Genomic DNA, 20,185 nt, shown 5'->3' with positions numbered 1-20,185 from the left:
CAAATAGACACGTATACGTATAACATTAGCTCACTCCCTGTCATAGTTAGACGAATCACAATATTAATGGTCAATAGATACAGTACATAAGTATGCGTCTGTCTTTTGGTTGTGTCCTTCATTGACAGCAAGGGAGTCGGTCATTTGTTTTTTAGACCACACTTTTGTGTGTCAGTCAGTCTTGATGATAGAATTGTCCTAAAAATTCAAGTAAATTGGTGTCAGGAACTGTTGTTTCAATCATTATTTATTATATCAGCCACAATGCACACATAACATTTCAACTGAACACAACTGACGAAAAGGGATAACTCGGAAACTACTTATTTTCAATGTCAAAGCTAGCTTCTTGCTAGCCTTGCGACCAGGATAGTTTAGTTAGAAAGGGATGGAAAATCTGCGGAGTGTGTTACACAGAAGAATGAGTGTAAGAAACCAGTCTGCTTGGAAGCTGGTGTGTGCAGGCTTCTTGTTTACTGCTGCATCACAAATCATCCTGAGCTGCCGCATCACAATATTTAACGCATAAATATAAATTCTATTAAAATTAATAATTAATTATGTCCATAAACTGCAGGTTTATTATGAAATTATTATTAACTGGGGAAGCTGAGCTTTTTAGCTTACATTGACGCTATGCCACTGGATCATACTAATCCTAATTACCAACATAATATGCGAGAAGTATAGTGAGGATCACGTAAGTTCAGTTCCCAAACAGCAAATATTTCCGCCTTGTCAGTGTTGCCAACTGTTACCAGATATCACCACATGTAGTAAAATCACGATCCTATGTACTGAATGACTTCTTTACTCACCGTACTTTACCTTAATGTTGGAAGGTTATTCTAAATAGTTTCAATAATAATGAGAAATGTATTGCTATGTTCTATTCTTTTATTCCTTTACATTATTATTAGTATTAGCATTAATAGGTTACTAGACGTAAATATACAACAAAGTATAGTATATAATATTCAAGAATCAAATCTGTTCCAAGACCAATTAAATTATTGTCACTTCACTTCAAAGATTCCAGCGTACATATACTGTACTTCCTAAAGGTAGATAAATTAATAACCAATTGACTTTTGGTTGGAATTCGAATGAACTTCTGATTATCTTTTGAAATTAGTAAGGAAATGGATAATACAACTAGGCTAAAACTGAAATAATAATAAATCAACTTACAAAAATAATTTTGGTCCTTAAAAGCCATAAGTAATTTCACTTCTAGATACCTTTTTAAAGATTTCATTTGTTTGTAAATTGCTTAATAATGCTACACTTATTATTTCTGCAACTCCACGTCTGTCATTGAAAAAATGTATGATACATAACTGTGAAGTCTCTTTTTGGCTCTTGTGTCCTAAATTTAAATAAGAAAAAACAAATGATTCAAGAAATGTGAGCTGGTGAAAATTAAATACTCAATTAATAAAATAATTACTACCAAAAGAATATTTTATTAATTGTATACAAAAGATGGATTACACAGAACAGATGGCCAGAAATCATAGATTTATACACAACATACAGCATGAAACGATCATCAAAAAATGCTTTTTGTACACAATAACATCTTTCAAACGAAGTGAAATAGCCAATAAGTTCAATAAATATTATGCTAATAAGTAATAACTATAATTAATAATTATCTACAAGCTGTAAAAAGGAATAAAATAGTATATTGTTGAAATTAGGGGGTTATGGTTTATTACGTGTATTTATAATTTTAATTACTTTTTCTACATTTAATTATATTTTAATTTCTATTAGATTAGTTGGTGGTGTGGTTGTTAGTTTTATGTGTGTACGTCAGACTATTAAGGAAAAACTGAAAGAAATATTAAATCTACTATCTACTTTATATAACAATATTTAATCAAGAACTGAATATTACTATTAATTTAATAACATAAGACCCAAAACATCTCCAAGTCCAGACAATACACATGCTGATTTTCTTAAACATGTTGGCAAACAAGCAAACTCACTACTTTTATCTTGTAATCTCATCTAAAATACAATATCTCTCTGGAGAAAATCTATCATAACATCAATTTTGAAAAGCAATTATTCAACTAATATCTTTTCGAGTTATCGACAGATACCACTTACTAGTATGATAGCCAAAATTATGGAAGAGATGATTTCATAGATTGAATTGGTTCCTGGAATCTAGTAACTAACTTTCATTTTATTGGGTTGACTTTAGAGAATTGCATTCAACAAATGGACAGATTTTAAATTTTAGTCAAAATATTAAAGATATTTTAAACAGAAAACAAAACAACTTAACAATTTTAATTTATTTTCAAGGATCATATGGCTCTGTAGATATAAATCATTTAAGAAATTGCAAACTTAGGGTGTCCATGATAAAGTGTTACACTGGGTCAGTGACTTGATTATTTGATTCATTGTCACAAATATGTAAATAGAGACAGATTCATCTGGGCTTCCCACATTGTTGTTTTCAGGAATACATTTTCCAATATTAATGTCGATGGTCTAACTAAAGAAATAGATCTTATGATAATCTCATCATTTGCAGATAATATGGTTGCCTAGAACAAAAAATCACAGTCCACAAATATTAATAAACTGAGCCAAAATCCCAACAGACTTTTTGACTCTACTTGGAGAACTCAAACTTGCTCAATTAAGGGAAACTTTACTAATAAAACACAATCCCAAGTTATTTCAAAATGAATAGTATATAAGTTAACTTTAACAGATGATGTTAAGAAATGTGATACTTCTCCAGACATTTTAAAAATCATTAGAAACGATAAATGATCTGGTCAGTGAGTGACTACATACAGTATTTTTTATAGATGGATCCTGTTTACCAAACCATAGATGTAGTGGTGTTGTAGTACAATACCAGTATATTCCCTTTTACAGGGAATTATATTCAAACACTTGTTTGCCCCATTTTAACCGTGACAACGCTTTTTAGTTTTTTAAACATTCTGGTTATTGTATTGTGTTTGTGTTTAGTGAAAGATTTTAGATAAGGGCGCAAATAGCCATAGTAGCTGACGCGCCCTTTTTAAACGCCACTAACTAACTAACTAACTAACTTCAAACACTGACTAATTTTGATAGTGAAAATTTAGATACACTTTTAAGCTTACAAAATCTCCAGTATCGACTTCATAAATCTGAGAAGGCTGTCATACTATCAGATTCAAAATCAGATGTTCTTGCTGCAGTAATGGACGTAAAAGCATGAAATCTCAATATTTTACAGTGTTTTAATATTTTAAGCAAATGGTCGAATTACATCGACGACTGGTACTTCCGTGGATCCATGAACTTTATGGAGTGGGAGGTAATGAGGTAGCTGAAAGGTAGCAAAATTACTGTAAGGTTATCTATACCTGCATCTTACCACACTGTTAAAAGAATAACAAGATCAGAACATGCCAATGTGGTAACAAAAATCGGAATGATTCTAAAGCAAATGAAAAAATTGCAATAGGCCATCCGGCATCCGCTCCACGATGGAGGAAAATCCTCAGAAGAAACCAACTAATCAGACCAAATGGGGGATCCAAACTACCCTCGAGTGCAGCTCTGAATTTGCAGGCCAACGAGTCTACAGACTAAGCTACATTGGTGGCTCCACTAAAAATATGAAGTACATGGCACTCAGATTATTAAATTGACAAACCTAAACAATTATTCATCAGTTAAGCTATAAAATATAATACATAGCAAGCAAGTTAATTCAATTTAAAAGTATAAACAATTCAATCAGTTGAAATATACAGAAACTGATAATAAATATCATGCAAATTACTTCACATTACAAGCATAAACAATTCATCACTTGTGGTATACAGCCTACTATTTAATTTACAGCACATACAATTCATCAGTTAAGCTATAGACCTACAGTCTACTATTCAATTTACAGCATATATAATTCATCAATTAAGTGAAACAAAAATATAGTACAATACATAGTAAAAATAATACACCTAATTTAATAACTGAACTTCTATGAAAATCTACAGTGGCAGTACTCATATTATCACAGGCCATGATTGTCTCAAATATTTACAAAGAACTGATATTTCAGAATCTCCCCATGCCATTTCTGAAATCTCAATGAAGATATGGATCATTGTCTTGACTGTTTAACTTTACACAGCTTTCAAAATCTGGTTAAATATTGGAGTGCAAGATAACAAATGACATCAACTGCTGAACACTTGGTATCAATCAACCAACAACTTCATTACATTAAAGGGGAAAAAAAACTGAAAGAATTAATTGTATATAGACACAACACATAAGACAAGGCCGCTTCAGAATAGTAATTGGCAAGGCTCTGTTGTTTTAGGATTCTTATGTAGATTCAATTTCACCTGAAAGAAAAAAGTAGCATCTATAAGTAGTAGTAGTAGTAGTAGTAGTAATGATAATAATAATAATAATAATAATAATAATAATAATAATAATAATAATAATAATAATAATGACTGTAAAGTATGGAAATTAATATTGCAATGTAATATCAAAAGGTGATTTCACACCATCAACTCTTATCATTTAGTACAACAAATCTATTATATTCAGTTGCAATCACCAGTAGCTGTTCTTTCCTCCATTTTGTTGTTGGCTGATTTTTCACAAGTCTGCTATTGATATGCAGCACTATCCATGACAATAACGCATTGCCCTAATGTTCTCAGGTCAACAACTGTGTTTGCACCCACTTCTCAACTACAGGGCTATTCATAGCACTATGGTAGTCCTGACTTTTCTTTCAATTGCATGAAAAAATTAAATCAGCACCTGCAATAAAAATTATACCTGGGCATATAATTACGTCACATGAATTCACAGCATTTAAATAAAGAAAATAAAACATAACATAACATGACATGAGATCCTCTTTGGTGAAAGGCTTTCCCACGTTTTTATTTAGTCACCAATTTTTATATTTTTGTACCCTGATTTAAAAAATTACTCTTGCCAAATTTATGTAAAATATAAATCAATATAACTTACCGAGTATAAATCCACCTTTCGTTCCGGCATCTAATCTTCCACCCTCATTTGTTGGTCTATGAATAACACCATTCATGTCACTGGAAACTTCACCTGGTTTATTTCATGAATAAGTGGGTGATCCTACTTAAAAAAACAGAGAGAGAAAAGCAATTCACATTGACACTCTAAGAGACACAAAAATTTTAAAGACAGGAAAACCGTTCAAGAATTTTATAACTAACCTCTAGTTATAATATGAAACTATTAATTGCAAAACATGTTGTTCCCACCTGAATTCATTACTAGTAGCCTATATTAATTGCAATTTCATATTCCACATAAGTGTTAACCTATTTGTTAGTAAAAAATTCAATCACTCAATGTCTCACAATACATTGAAATTTACCATTCATAAAAATCCAAGTCTCATCCAAGAATACTACGGGTTTAGGGTTCTCACGCTCCACATTTCTTATATATTCTCTTAAAAACGAATAACATCACTTTCTCATACACGTGTATAAGGATCCCCTTTGCTCCATAGAAATTTCATCTCTTTCAAAATGTTTTTCACCGATGATAAGGATACTCTAAATAAATATGTTTCATAATCATCATTCATATGTTCCAGAACTTTTGCTGCTGTTAGTACTTCCCCTGTAACAGTAAATGAAAATTATGCCATATTTTTATACATAGGCCTATGACTAATATCAGAATTACATTGCATAAATCAACACAATAATTCCTGTAACTTCCCTACCTTTATGTAACTTGTCATAAATAAATCTCGCAATTGCATCTTTCGTAAAATCATCAGCATCAGTCACTGGATGTTTACGTAGTCTATGTTTTCCTGGTGTCACGAGTGGGGGTCCCCTTGTGTGAATTTATCACTTTCGTGGCTGTAGTAAAGCCAAGCTGTAATAACAAACAATAACATAACACTTCTAAAAATTGTTATATCATAAAATTCATGCATGATACCAACATTTACAGCTATACGAATAGAAAATGATCAACATGTTAGGTTGGGTCTACGATAGGTTTAAGTAGGCTAATATTTAGGTAATTCTCCAGAAAAGCTACACCAAAGAAGGCATAATTTTATTTTGTTTAATTGATTTCTGTGATATTTACATAGTGATGAACACGTGGTTTTAGTGCACAGCCACAAATACTTTCAGCACAAAAATCCTTTGACACTTACCTGTATATTCTAATGCATTGTTGTAGTCCCTCCCTCAAACTTGTTACTAATTACCAATATAACATGCGAGAGGTCCAGGACGAAGAGAAATGGTTAGTTTCCCAGTAGTGCGTCCTCGTCCTCTCGAGTGTTATATCTTAACAAGTACTTTGGGTGGGGTAGCTTTTCTGAAGAAACACCATATTTAATATTACTTAGACCAGTCATGAATAAATTATTCAGCCAGAGTCAACGTTCCTATGCTTTATAGAGTATGTTATATAGTTATTATATAAAACTGAATTATTTTTAAGCACCATAACAGGCCAACATTCATGTAATATTTGCTGCAATATCAAGTTAATAATTACAATATGACTTGTATTTTCTTCGGCCGATGTGGCATGTAAATTGTGATCTGAACGGTTAATTTAATACCAAAAGAGAAAACTGGAAATTTACTTTCGTGCTGTTTGATTATTTGTTCGTCTAATTTGTAAATGTATTTAAGCTATCACCTACTGCAGTATTACAGTATCTTAAATGTATTTAGTTTGGCAATATGAAAATCACTGACTTGATTAAAGATCTAGGCCTAACCTAAAAATTTGTTTTGTTTGACCACAATCATGAAATTATTAGTGCAAACTCCTAAAACTGAATACCACTTTGAATTGCATGCTTAAGAATACTTACTCCTAATAATTTTCCTATTCTGGTTGTAATTGCTGTCTCCGTTAGCATAATTCCTTCTTCATTATCTTCTTTCTTCAACTCATTATACACGTGAACTACAGATTTCTGAAGCGTACTCTGAATGCCACACATTTTCTTCCTTGGAGGAGTCACTGCAACACTATTTCATTTTTTTGACATAGTAATAAAAATCTAAACACGAAAGAAATTCATTAAAATTTGAAATAATATTTCTATCCATTACCCACGTGCATTATCACGCCCAAATATATTATATTTATTCGTACTTATCTGACTATTCTTGAATTATAACCACAACGCAACACATAAAATAACTATTATGTATTAATATTAATACTAATATTAATTAATTATTAATAAGTTCGAATTTCACTATCTTCCAGTAACCGGCTGAGAAATCTAGTACAATTTTAATTTCATGGAACTCCAGTACCGGCAAATATTGTCGATATTTGCCTCAGCTGCCAACATACCAGTTACAAAATCACTACCATTTATAGTATTTGTCAGTATCGAAATTCGAAACGAAGTTGGCAAAAGAAAATTCAACCTTCAAACTAGAAAATCACCATAATCCACTAGCATTTGTAGTAATGGGGGAAAAATGGTTAGGTTTCACCCTTAGGGTATCAAGTTACCTGGTCTTCCCTATACAGGAGGAAAATATACTGTATCATAAATTATTGAACCATTTAGGAAACACCTCGCAACATAAAGGTGAGATGTGGTAAATAAGCAAGACATTGTTATTGTTAATACAGTACTGTATAGTAATATGTACAGACTACCAGTGTTATTAGGCCTGCTTGATAGGTTATATATAGTATGAATTCCTCTTCAAAAATATTGGGGTTTCAGCCCGCCTTGGAGATATCTCCTGTCAGAAATAATATATTTGTCCTGGAGCAGAAAATATTTAAAACAATAGTACCTATGTCGTTGCCTGCTAGAACTAAGTGAAACACGTGAACTCTGTCCGAACGTTTGAATTGACCGGTAACGGCTATGGTTAACCGAATAATTCCAGTGCTCCGCTGCCAACACATTAAACCGCTAGAACCGAGTTACTCAACAGTTATACTCGCTCTAGTTTAGAGCACCAGACTGTCACTCAGGTTTGCAGGTGGACAAGGCCGCATTACTTTCAAACAAGCTCTAACTTCTTAAGACTTTGCCTTAGAAAAAAAATGTTTCAAATAAAAGTTGCTCAATTTGTTGAATATTTTAAAAAATTTCCATCATACTGTTCAAGATATCAGAGCTACCCTGCCCACGAATGGGGACCCAATGGAATGTCATCCATGATGCAGTCTGAAAGTCCCTGCCTTCTCTAATGAAATTTCAAAAAATCAAATTTAGTTTTAGAATGTATAGAATGTTTTATTTTCGCTGGCAGAGTTAAAGCTATAAGGCTTTCTCTTCCATTCAACAAGCCTTAATCAATACAATACATATTTGAATTACGAATATTTACACTACACTTAAAAGATTCTCCAGCAATATTCTACAGTTAAGTTTTAACGTCTAATACATGTTTATTTAAATTTAGATAAACCTATAAGATAAAATAATAACTTAATTTATGAGCTAATGTAATTCAATCAGTTATAATTAAATTGAGGTAGCTAGTAAAATGATGAGAATTAATTTAATATAAGTTTACTAGAACTATGTTACAGGGAGAAAAAATATAAATCTAAAATATATTTATAATGTAATGAAATTTTGACATTAGATGTTTTGTATTCCATTTAGAGAAATTAATGGTAATAATAATAATGGACAGATGTTAGTTTCATTATAAGTAACAAATATTAATCAGTAATTAATCTGTTAAGTAAGAATTTATGTAATTTTGACCTAAATGAAGTTATTGCCCAACAACCCCTTACATCACTTGGAAGAGAGTTCCAATTTCTAGCAACTGAAACTGTATAAGATGAAGAATATAAAGATGTCTTGTGGTAGGGTGTAATGATTAAATTGTTATGATGAGACCTGGTACTTAGCTGATGATATGCGGATAAATTTTGAAAATGAGAAGCCAAATAGATTGGGGTAGCGGTGCGCAGAATTTGAAATAAGAGAACAAGAGAACGCAGGGCTCGTCGATCACTTAGCCTTAGCCAAGACAGAGTTTGGAAAGACGGGGAAACATGATCATACTTACGAATATTGCAAAAGTAACGGATGCACGCATTATGCACACGTTGTAGCCTGCTGCTCAAATTTGCATTTAGGTTACTTAATATAATATCGCAGTAGTCGAAGTGTGGCATCAAGAGTGTTTGTACAAGGATTAATTTTAATTTATCAGAAAGAAAATGCTTCAGTCACTTTAATGAGTGAATAATAGAAAATATTTTTTTAGAAGTGTGACTCACTTGTTCATTCCATTCCAGGTGACAATCCATATAAATGCCAAGGTTCTTCACAATCGAGCTGTATGGAATAGTAGTATTATTTACAATTTTCGGTGGCAAGTCACACTTCGATCTTTGATGTTCTATTAAGATAGCCTGCGATTTACTTGCATTTAAATTAAGTCCGTGCATTTTCGACCATATGGATATTGAATTCAAGTCATCATTAACTTTAGTTATATAGTTTTATTGATCCATTTAAAGGAAAATAACATGTAACACTTTATTTTGGCCATCTTGTATAATATATAGTACTATTTTTGTGAAAGGAATTGTCATTGACATTACAGCTGTAGTATTTCACACACTCTAGACTTTTTTTTTTTTCGATATTTTCTGCAAGTTCACCACTTTGTACTGCCAAATCATGCAATTCAATTCGGTGTGTTAGAGAATTTTCTCTGCTTAGAATTACAGATAAAAATTAATTGAGAATTTCAAAAATACAGTGCATTCACAAGGTCTTTGTTTTAATCAGGGCCAAGCTTAGAGCTAGAGAAGACTTATGACAAGCTCTGAGAGCAGGCAGAGCGAACACTACAGCCTCTTCCAGCCCTTGCTTGAAGACTGCAAAGAGCAGACGATAACAGCAGAAGAAGGAGCTGAAACTTCGTAAGTCCTCATGTTTTAAATATAGTGTCCTTGTGTACTAACCATGTGTATATGTATATTATATAACAAATATTGTTTTTAGCTCTCACAATGGTCATTTATGACATTGTATCTGAAACGTTTTGGAAGTACCACTTAAAAGAATTTTAAAAATTCTGTGAACCACCATTTCTATGAGAGTTTTCTGAAAATAAAGGAAGCCTTTCTGTTTTATGGTAACATGTTCAAAATATGAAAATATGTATCAAGAAAGAAATGAACATCAACTCCTTGTTCATATAATCTCTAAATTTAATGATCCATTGTTTCAAGACAATCATTTTATGAATACCATCTCTGAAGAAGTCTTCCAAACCACTACCACATAATACGATCATTTCTCTTATCTACAGACAAAAGCCCTTTGGAGCCTGTTTCACAGGTTACAAGCCTGTGTTCTTGTAAAATATTGCTCTCTATATTTCTGTGTCTCAAAGGAAAATATTAGTAAAGTATTCTGACATCATCACAGACATTTCTGTGTGAAATGAAGATGTGCATAATTTATTTAGAAGTTTGTGGATATGGTAGACTACAACTTTTGATGGTGATAAATGTACATTTACATTATCAAAATAACTTACAAGCAAATAGAGCAATAAATTGAACAGAAGAAATATTCTGGCCAGTGCAGGACCTTAACAAGTTACTTTTCCCTGTGAAAGCTTGACTCTGTAGAATATGGTCAGTATAATGCATAATGTTTTCTAGTACTTCAGCATTTAATCTAAATCCTTCATTACACAAAAATATGAAGTAATGTGCAGTCTTTACAAACAGTTGCGTACCCATCATCCTCACTGACAACGGTGTTAGATCATATGAGACTAATTGAGTATTTAATCTTAGAAAGGGGCTAAACACCAAAATAATTAATGTTTTTATTAAATCAAAGAAAAGTACTGGTACTTCTATTAAATATTAAACATAATTCCAGTACTTCAAATGCCAAAATAATATTATCTACTTGTGTGAAATATTATATCCTATGAATTTATATACAATAAAACTTCATTTAAATGTTTTGTGGGGTCTGAAGAAAAGAAAAACGTGTAATTGAAATGGCATTTAATTACATCTGAAATAGCATTAATAATTGATAACATTTGACTATTTTACAAAAAAAAAAAAAAAAAAAAAAAAGTATTTCTTCCACTCATTGGAATTCAAAAACCAATTAGCAGCCTTCTCGTCATATCAGGTTGAGTCTACTGTCAAAATATTTTCAGTTTGGAGGTATGTTAGGATAGTTGTATTCAGTGCGGTCACAGCTTTGGACCTGGATTCTCACTGTTTAAAATGTTCCATTTCTTCCTCCTGACATACTTCTCTCCCCTTTCTGAATTGATTCTCTCACAGGCACATAATCGATTTACTGAAGCTAGCACTTGCGGAGACAAGAATGGGCAGTTTCGAATTTCCAGGATTTTCAAAGCTGGCCACATCTTAACAATGAACACATATTGTACTGTGTTTATCTAATATAATATAATTATCTAATCTATACTAACTTAATACTAATAATAAATCTGTAGCCGAAATTTTTCTGGTAATTTTCGATTTTCCAAAAATAATTGGTCCTAACATATATAATTAATCACCCTGAAACCGAAAATCGCTTTTTTGAAATTTTTGTTTGTATGTATGTCTATCTGTCTGTCTGTCTGTATGTTTGTTACCTTTTCACGCGATAATGGCTGAACGGATTTCGATGAAAATTTGAATATAAATTAAGTTCGTTGTAACTTAGATTTTAGGCTGTATGGCATTCAAAATACATTATTTAAAAGGGGGGTTATAAGGGGGCCTGAATTAAATAAATCGAAATATCTCGCTTATTATTAATTTTCATGAAAAATATTATATAACAAAAGTTTCTTTAAAAATAATTCCCGATAAGTTTTATTCTTTGAAACATTTTGATAGGACTGATATTTAATGAGATAAATGAGTTTTAAAATTAAAATAACTGCCATCTAAGACCGTGTAATGAATTAAAAAACAAATGACTTCGTCTATAAGGGGCCTTGGACAGCAACAATCGAAAGCTATGAAAGATAGCCTACAGATAATGTTTCTGTATTTGTATGAAGTAATATCGGAAGCTAAATTAACCGATTTGTATAATTAATTATTAATTCACCATTGGAAAGTGTAGTTTCTCTAGATGGACATAATGCTATAATGTTATTACAGTAACTTCTGAATGAATCGAGGACAGGTAAGATTAAAATAGCTTCTTATGCACAGAAAACTTGATAGGCTATTCTGTACATTCGTTTCCTGTATTTCCTAAAATAATTTTTATGACCAAATGAGTGGTTTCTGGATCAAAATGATCGCATTTTAATTATGCAAATACAATTTAAATTAAGTAACATAACAAATGATTTATCCTTATATCAAACACGAATGTTCCCTGGATCAAATGTCCTATTTTAATTATGTAATTACTTTATATTTATTTCTAACAGGTGCAGCGGAGCGCACGGGTACGGCTAGTATAATATAAAAGTGAATGTGGGTGTGTGTGTATGTTCTCTATACAAATCTACACGCTTTGACTGATATGTGCCAAAGTTTGCACATTTAACCTTCATAACCAGGAGAAAAAACATAGGCTGTATTAAAATTGTGCAATTGGACGTTAAATTAATTAAAAATTAAAAAAGTAAAAAATAATTACGATCAAACATTCATGTGTAATACCAAATTGCAATCTTCTATAGTCAATTGTCTTTCATTATTGTCTATTGTATTCAACATCGACTTTCACGAGGCCATGGAAATTATAACATGAAATAACATTATTGATGCAGCATGAAGGCTAAAATCTAGACAGTTCATGCAATAAATATCTTTATGCAGTCCAGGACCATATTATGAATTTCTCGATGCAGTTGTAGATAGTGAGCAAGCTGTGTGTTATTCAACTGAATTCTTGAATTCTTTGAGACTACAAGGATTGCTACCACATAATTATTTTAATACTTAATATTGAATCACCGATAGTACTATTGCGAAATATTGAGCCACCAAATCATGCAATGGAACAAGAATTGGTGTGAAAAAAAACTCATTCGAAATGTAGTAATAGAAGTGACAATATTAACTGGAAAAACGAAACGAGAAGATGTTTTTATCTCACGTATTCCTATGATACCCACTAACATCCCTTTCGATTTTAAGTAATTGCAATTTCAGTGCGACTAGCATTTGTAATGGCCATATCAAAATTATGGTCAAGGACAGTCGCTCAAAGTAGCAGACATTAACTTAAAAACTGCGTGTTTTTCACATTCTCAACTATATTTTATATAAAGGAATGGAAAAAATAAAGGTTTTACACATATCAAAAAGCAATTCAATGATAATTTTGTCATGTTCCTAATGTAGTAGATTATGTGAATGTACGAGTACGTAATATGACTGAAAATAACACTGCATTAATTCTAAAATATACTCTCTCAAAATATTGTTGCTCATGTCCGAAAATGTGTTATTGCGAAATTCGAAGTGTATAATCACATGTTACGCGTTGTGGAAAGAACAGTCTCTTAATTGCTAAAATACCTGTATACATCCCCCAGAATATTGGTCTTTATGTTAAAAAATGACTTATTGCGAGTTTATATTGTAGGACCTATCTGTATTTTGTAATTGTATAAAATAAGAAGTAATATCATTAATAGCCTATGTTCTGAATTTGCAAGATGTAATTTCTCAATTCATATTAAAAAAACTGGGTATGATATAAGCGGATGTACAGTGGTAAAAGGGTAAACAATTCTCTAGTGTAAATTAAATATTATCCTACATATATTATATTGATTCTTCTGTACGACCGACAGAGAGAGACATTTTGGCTCATAATGACATCCCAATGGGTTCAAACTGAGAACAAGGGAATTCCCTGTTTATCATCAACTGTCTCTGAAATTCAAGTGAAAGCACACATAGACATGATATTACGTGAAATATACAGCTTCAGATCAATGTACAGATCTTATAATTATTTTATCTCTGCCTCTGTGCAACGTCACATTTGCGGTGGGGAGGAAAGGAGACGGCCGAAAGATTGTAATGTTTTTTTAATATGCTGACTCCCACGACTAAGAAATTTAGGAGTTACTGACCAGCAGAGATAATGTAAGATCTGTAGAACATTGAGATACTGCTAAGTGGGCGTATAGGGACCAAGAAGTGTTTTTGTTTTTCTGCAAGATACTGCCCACTCATTTAACCTGTATAAATTTTCGTTTGGTTTTACTTTATACAGTAGAACCTCTATTATCCGTGGTAATGAAGGGGGTTGGCGAAACGGTTAATCGAAAAAATCGAATAATGCGTACCATAAAATATTTTCGTAAATTAAGTGAATAACACTTGAATTTTCGTCATTTTCTCCATAGTCTTGTGTTTAACACGCTTAGTAGTGAGTCAGAAGTTCATTAATTTAAGTTCGGTTGTCAACGACGTATTTTTAAGGGGTAAGAAAACTCCTTGTAATGGCTCTCAGCAGGAATATATAAATAGTAGAGGTCTCATGTTGTAGATTTACATACTGCATACACTTTATTTTTTATTTTTATTCAATTGCTCACAGTTGTAACATCAGTGTCATATTGTGATGCGAAATGACCCACTGTTTCTCTTTCCCCAAACCACTTAATTATTTGTATTTTGTTCGATACTTAGCACAACACGTTTTTTTTTAACACTCATGGAATACATTTTACATAAAAGTTGTAGAGTACGGCAACTTGAACAGTACACCAAACTGTGTGGTGCCAACTGTGTAAATGTAAATGCTTGTAATAACCCTCTCTAGAAAAAACCTATACTAATAGAATCTACTTCATATGTTTCTGTAGAAAAAAAAAAGCGAGAGAAAGACAGTTGGATAATCCGTCAATCGGTTAATAGGGTGACGGATAAACGGGGTTCTACTGTATTTCCTTATCCAACTGCTCTGAAGATGACCACAACACAGCAGTCGAAACGTCAGCCACCAACACCAAGACAATGTGGTAGAAGTCCCGAAGCTTATCCACAGACCATGTACACCAGCCGCGGAAGCCTACGCGAACATTTAATAAACCTCTCTAGAAAAAATACACACTAACAATGTAGAGGACTTAATAGTTTGTTCTGCAGCTAAAAAAAAAAAAAAAAAAAAAAAAAAAAAAAGAGAGAGAGGAAGAAAGACAAAGACAGTCGGATAATCCACCGATCAGTTAATAGGGTGACGGACAATGGGGGTTTTACTGTAGTTTGATTGTTCTATTATTTCATTTGTATTTTTGGTGATGTGAAAGAGAAGGCCTGATTGCCTTAACTACGCCAGAATAAATAACTTGATATACACACACATATATAGAAATTAAAAAACATTTGAGTGTGAGGTACGAGATGAAATGTTTTCTTTCATTGCCTGATCTACAGTTCTTTTAAATTGAGTAAATCCTTTCAAACATTTGGCTAAGAAGTTCATTAGTTCATGTAAGTGACACTATTTAAACATTCGTCTTTATGGCGAAAAAAGCTTAATAAAGACAATTCGTTTTGGTTGTTTATAGTTGAGTTCCTGAGTTTTCCGAAAAGTCTAACAGCCAGTTTAATTATATATATATATATATATATATATATATATATATATATATAAAAAGGACAACCCGTGCAACGCCGGGTGCTTTCAGCTAGTGTGATTATAAAACACATTTTTTTGACAAAATGTCGTCTTGAAAACTGGGATGTGTATTATATTCACACTCAGAGACTCGAACAAATTAAAGTTAATGCTCTGTTTATGTTATGAGATATGGTGGGAGGGAAACACTCGTCTTTTGCGCATTTTTCATTCGTAATTTCTTTATTTTTGAGAACAATCACTACTTAATAAGAATAATATTTTTAACTACTAGAATGACTTAATAACATTTTTTCTTTTATTGTGAGATTTTATGAATAAAACTAAAAAATTAATTAAACCAAAAGAATTCACCAATGATTACTGACGAAAGACTAGCATGACAGTAGTCATTGTCAATGAATGTTCTGACACCAACCCAGACCTGTTGACCGGAAGTTCCAGTTCTGATACTGCAAACGAGGGTGAATGTTGTGTATAGATAGAGGTAGTGGAGTGCATTACAGTTGAGAAAGTGTGGTTTGCGAAGTTTATATCTTCTAGTCTTTATCTAATAATACCTGAAAGAGACGAGGAGTCACCTATTGAACTGTGCACCAAGTGAATTACATGTGCAAGTTAAGATTATCATGAGACACTGTGGTCAAATGCGTTTTGTCTTCTCTAAAGGCTTCTGTGATTGGACATAATATGTATTGCTTCTCACACCATAGCTAAGTAACCAGAAATATCTGATATCAGGTGTATATGAGGCTTAAGTAAGGAAATACTCTATTATAAATAGAGCTAGCTATAATTCAACTAATATTTTCATTACCACTCTTCTATTTGTTCGAAAATATCCATATAATACACTTGCCGCATAATACAAATATATTTCTGGAATCGAAATCTTGTAGCCACTGGTATACTTCAGGCAGTAATGAAAGATGTTTCTTCAGTGGGCAATATTTCTAGGTTGTATGGACGATGTGTTCATGATCGCAGAACAGTTACTCTCAAGGAGGGAGGTACACCGTTGTTGTTTAGTTAACTGTCTAAAGACAGGTCTCAACCTCACAAGTGATACCAAGAAGGTACCACTTATGAGGCAACTAGGCCAGGAGATAATGGGGTAGGGTGGCCAATTCCTTTCCCCCTCCATTGCATACTTCACCGATTAGCTATATATACATTAGTCAGACTTCAGATGCATACAAACAATTGTTCTTCCTCTGACACATATCGTCAAGTGAAATGTACTGCCTGATAATAGATTTGCATATCAGCCAGAACCTCAATCAGAGGATATGAGGTACAGTAGTGGCAAAAGAACTGGACCGACGGAATAATCAAAGTCCCCGAAATGAGCCACTGCGCATGCCACACCCGCATTCACAAGATAGCGAGTAATCTATTGAAATTGTTGTAGTTTCGACTGCTGACGTAGCACATTTCGAAAGCCATTAGAAAATAAGCTGGTAAAATTCATGTTCTGGGAATAATAAGTTAATTAAGTAGTAAAATATCGCTGCAATCAAAAAATATTGGGAATAAATTTGAATAAGGAACAAAAAAAAGTTTCCTTCCCACGTAGGATTCGAACCACGAAAGTCTTAGTTACCAGTCTATCGTGGCTCTGGAGTGAACAAGGCTCTGAAATCAGCTACAAGGGTCGGTCCGGTTTTTTTGCCACTACTGTATACCATTTAGTGAAATTCATCTTTTTATGTCTCAGCTACTATAAAGCTAAATGAACAAAACTTTTCATGCTTAAGGGGACACTCAACTTAAAAACTGCAGAAAAAGTGTCATAGAAATGAAAAATTAAATTTCTACACTAATTTACGTGACAGAACTAAATCAATATGCAGAATTCTTCTCCTATTCATTGAGAAGTCACAGTCAAATGCACAAAGCCAAAAAATAAAAAATGATAATTAAAAGTGATATTTCAATTAATGATTGATTACAAATTGAAATATTTTTTATTTTGAAAAGTATTGGATCTAATGAGCTGCGATTTTGCATGTTACTTTCCATGTGTATATTAAACTTTTTCTCGAATTTGAAAAAAGATTGGTCAAATAGGAAAAAAGTTCCAAAATATAGTTGAGTGTAAAAAAGGGGGACAAAACCAACTGTGGTAACTTTCGAGGAATATCACTTTTGTTGACGTTGTACAAAATTTTGTCCAATATTCTTTTGAGAAGATTAACTCCGTACGTAGATGAAATTATTGGGGATCATCAGTGGGGTTTTCAGCGTAATAGATCGACTATTGATCAGATTTTTTGTATTCGACAAATAATGGAGAAAAAGTTGGAGTATAAGGGTACAGTGCATCAGTTATTCATAGATTTCAAAAAGGCATATGACTCGGTTAAGAGGGAAGTATTATATGATATTCTTATTGAATTTGGTATTCCCAAGAAACTAGTTCGATTAATTAAAATGTGTCTCAGTGAAACATACAGCAGAGTCCGTATAGGTCAGTTTCTATCTGATGCTTTTCCAATTCACTGTGGACTAAAGCAGGGAGATGCACTATCACCTTTACTTTTTAACTTCGCTCTAGAATATGCCATTAGGAAAGTTCAGGATAACAGGCAGGGTTTGGAATTGAACGGGTTACATCAGCTTCTTGTCTATGCGGATGACGTGAATATGTTAAGAGAAAATACACAAACGATTAGGGAAAACACGGAAATTTTACTTGAAGCAAGTAAAGCGATCGGTTTGGAAGTAAATCCCGAAAAGACAAAGTATATGATTATGTCTCGTGACCAGAATATTGTACGAAATGGAAATATAAAAATTGGAGATTTATCCTTCGAAGAGCTGGAAAAATTCAAATATCTTGGAGCAATAGTAACAAATATGAATGACATTCGGGAGGAAATTAAACACAGAATAAATATGGGAAATGCGTGTTATTATTCGGTTGAGAAGCTCTTATCATCCAGTCTGCTGTCCAAAAATCTGAAAGTTAGAATTTATAAAACAGTTATATTACCGGTTCTTCTGTATGGTTGTGAAACTTGGACTCTCACTCTGAGAGAGGAACATAGGTTAAGGGTGTTTGAGAATAAGGTGCTTAGGAAAATATTTGGGGCTAAGCGGGATGAAGTTACAGGAGAATGGAGAAAGTTACACAACACAGAACTGCACGCATTGTATTCTTCACCTAACATAATTAGGAACATTAAATCCAGACGTTTGAGATGGGCAGGACATGTACCACATATGGGCGAATCTATAAATGCATATAGTGTGTTCGTTGGGAGACCGGAGGGAAAAAGACCTTTAGGGAGGCCGAGACGTAGATGGGAGGATAATATTAAAATGGATTTGAGGGAGGTGGGGTATGATGATAGAGACTGGATTAATCTTGCTCAGGATAGGGACCGCTGGCGGGCTTATGTGAGGGCGGCAATGAACCTTCGGGTTCCTTAAAAGCCATTTGTAAGTAAGTAAGTCCCCTTAATATACATACATTACACTATCTATAATAAATTGTTGTTTCAATGCCTTGCATCTAGCAATGAAGCCATTAGCATTCGTGCTCTCCTGGCTACATTGTCTTCTGCAGACAGTGCATTGCAGGTCTGCAAGTGGCTCTTGACTGCTGCACAGCAGACTGGCCACAGCTCAGCACTGCGTGTCCTAATGCATCAGCAGCCCCTAGCCCAAGCCTGCAGCACTGCACCATTTGATTGCATTCTACTGCTTTCCTGCTTGCACACATTGGTTGTGTGGCATGAGCATACAGTACTTGCATACGGGACACATTACACTGCTGTCGAAGACAGATTTAAAAACTGTCCCTATGGTACTTCTTTAATTTCCATCCAATTCTGTTGTTGTAAACTCCCTAGCACCGATTTTCTCCTTCACTACTTTTTCTCTAGAGAGACTGTATTTTAGCATGTATGCTTTCAAGGCCGATGTCTGTGATGAAGATTTTCCGGGCTGCTATTACACTATCAAAATTCTTTGACAAAGATGTTTTATAAAATATATGACAGTGTAATGGGTTTTCTTTTATAAACGTTTCTTTCATAAAAGATCTTTTATAAAATGTAAGTTCAGCTTGTTATCTTTGATAAAAGATTTCTATACCTTGAAACAAATATGGCGGAACGCAAATATAACTGGACTATTGCCACCACAAAAATTCTGATATCGGAGTATGAAGGAAATGAAATGTTGTAAATAAATAATTTTTGTAATATAATAATAATAATAATAATAATAATAATAATAATAATAATAATAATTTATATAACATTTCAAGTCCTCGCAGTGTAGCTCTTTCAATCAGTTCTGATGTATACCTCTGTTATCATCTCGTGCCATCCATGGTTTGACCGTAATCACTAGACATCGGATTTTTAGGCACTAAAAATTGCAGTTTTAGGCGCCTAAAATAAGCTCAAAATTTGTAAAATTAGGCTCTATTTTAATCAAAATAGGCATTTTACGCACATCAAGGTATCATACTTATTTCTTTCACTGAAATTTTTAGTTATACACTAAAATACGCACAAAAAAGTATGTTTAAAC

At 32.9% G+C, this 20,185-nt stretch overlaps 1 long non-coding RNA gene across 2 annotated transcripts; it reads right to left on the bottom strand.

The window, feature by feature from the left end:
- Positions 1 to 1,093: 1,093 nt before the first annotated feature.
- LOC138710210 (uncharacterized) lies at positions 1,094 to 8,209 on the bottom strand. Of its 2 annotated transcripts, XR_011335175.1 has the most exons (5): positions 6,896 to 8,209; positions 5,774 to 5,931; positions 5,029 to 5,667; positions 4,604 to 4,812; positions 1,094 to 4,382 (listed from the first exon to the last, which is right to left on the bottom strand). It is a non-coding gene; the product is annotated as an uncharacterized lncRNA (long non-coding RNA). The 2 variants fall into 2 exon arrangements; XR_011335174.1 differs by having other exon boundaries at positions 4,604 to 5,667; positions 6,896 to 8,208.
- Between the last annotated feature and the right edge of the window lie 11,976 nt (positions 8,210 to 20,185).

This window comes from Periplaneta americana, chromosome 12 (assembly GCF_040183065.1).
Source record: "Periplaneta americana isolate PAMFEO1 chromosome 12, P.americana_PAMFEO1_priV1, whole genome shotgun sequence".
Taxonomy (NCBI): Eukaryota; Metazoa; Arthropoda; class Insecta; order Blattodea; family Blattidae; genus Periplaneta; species Periplaneta americana.
This window is presented reverse-complemented; position numbering and strand designations above follow the sequence as displayed.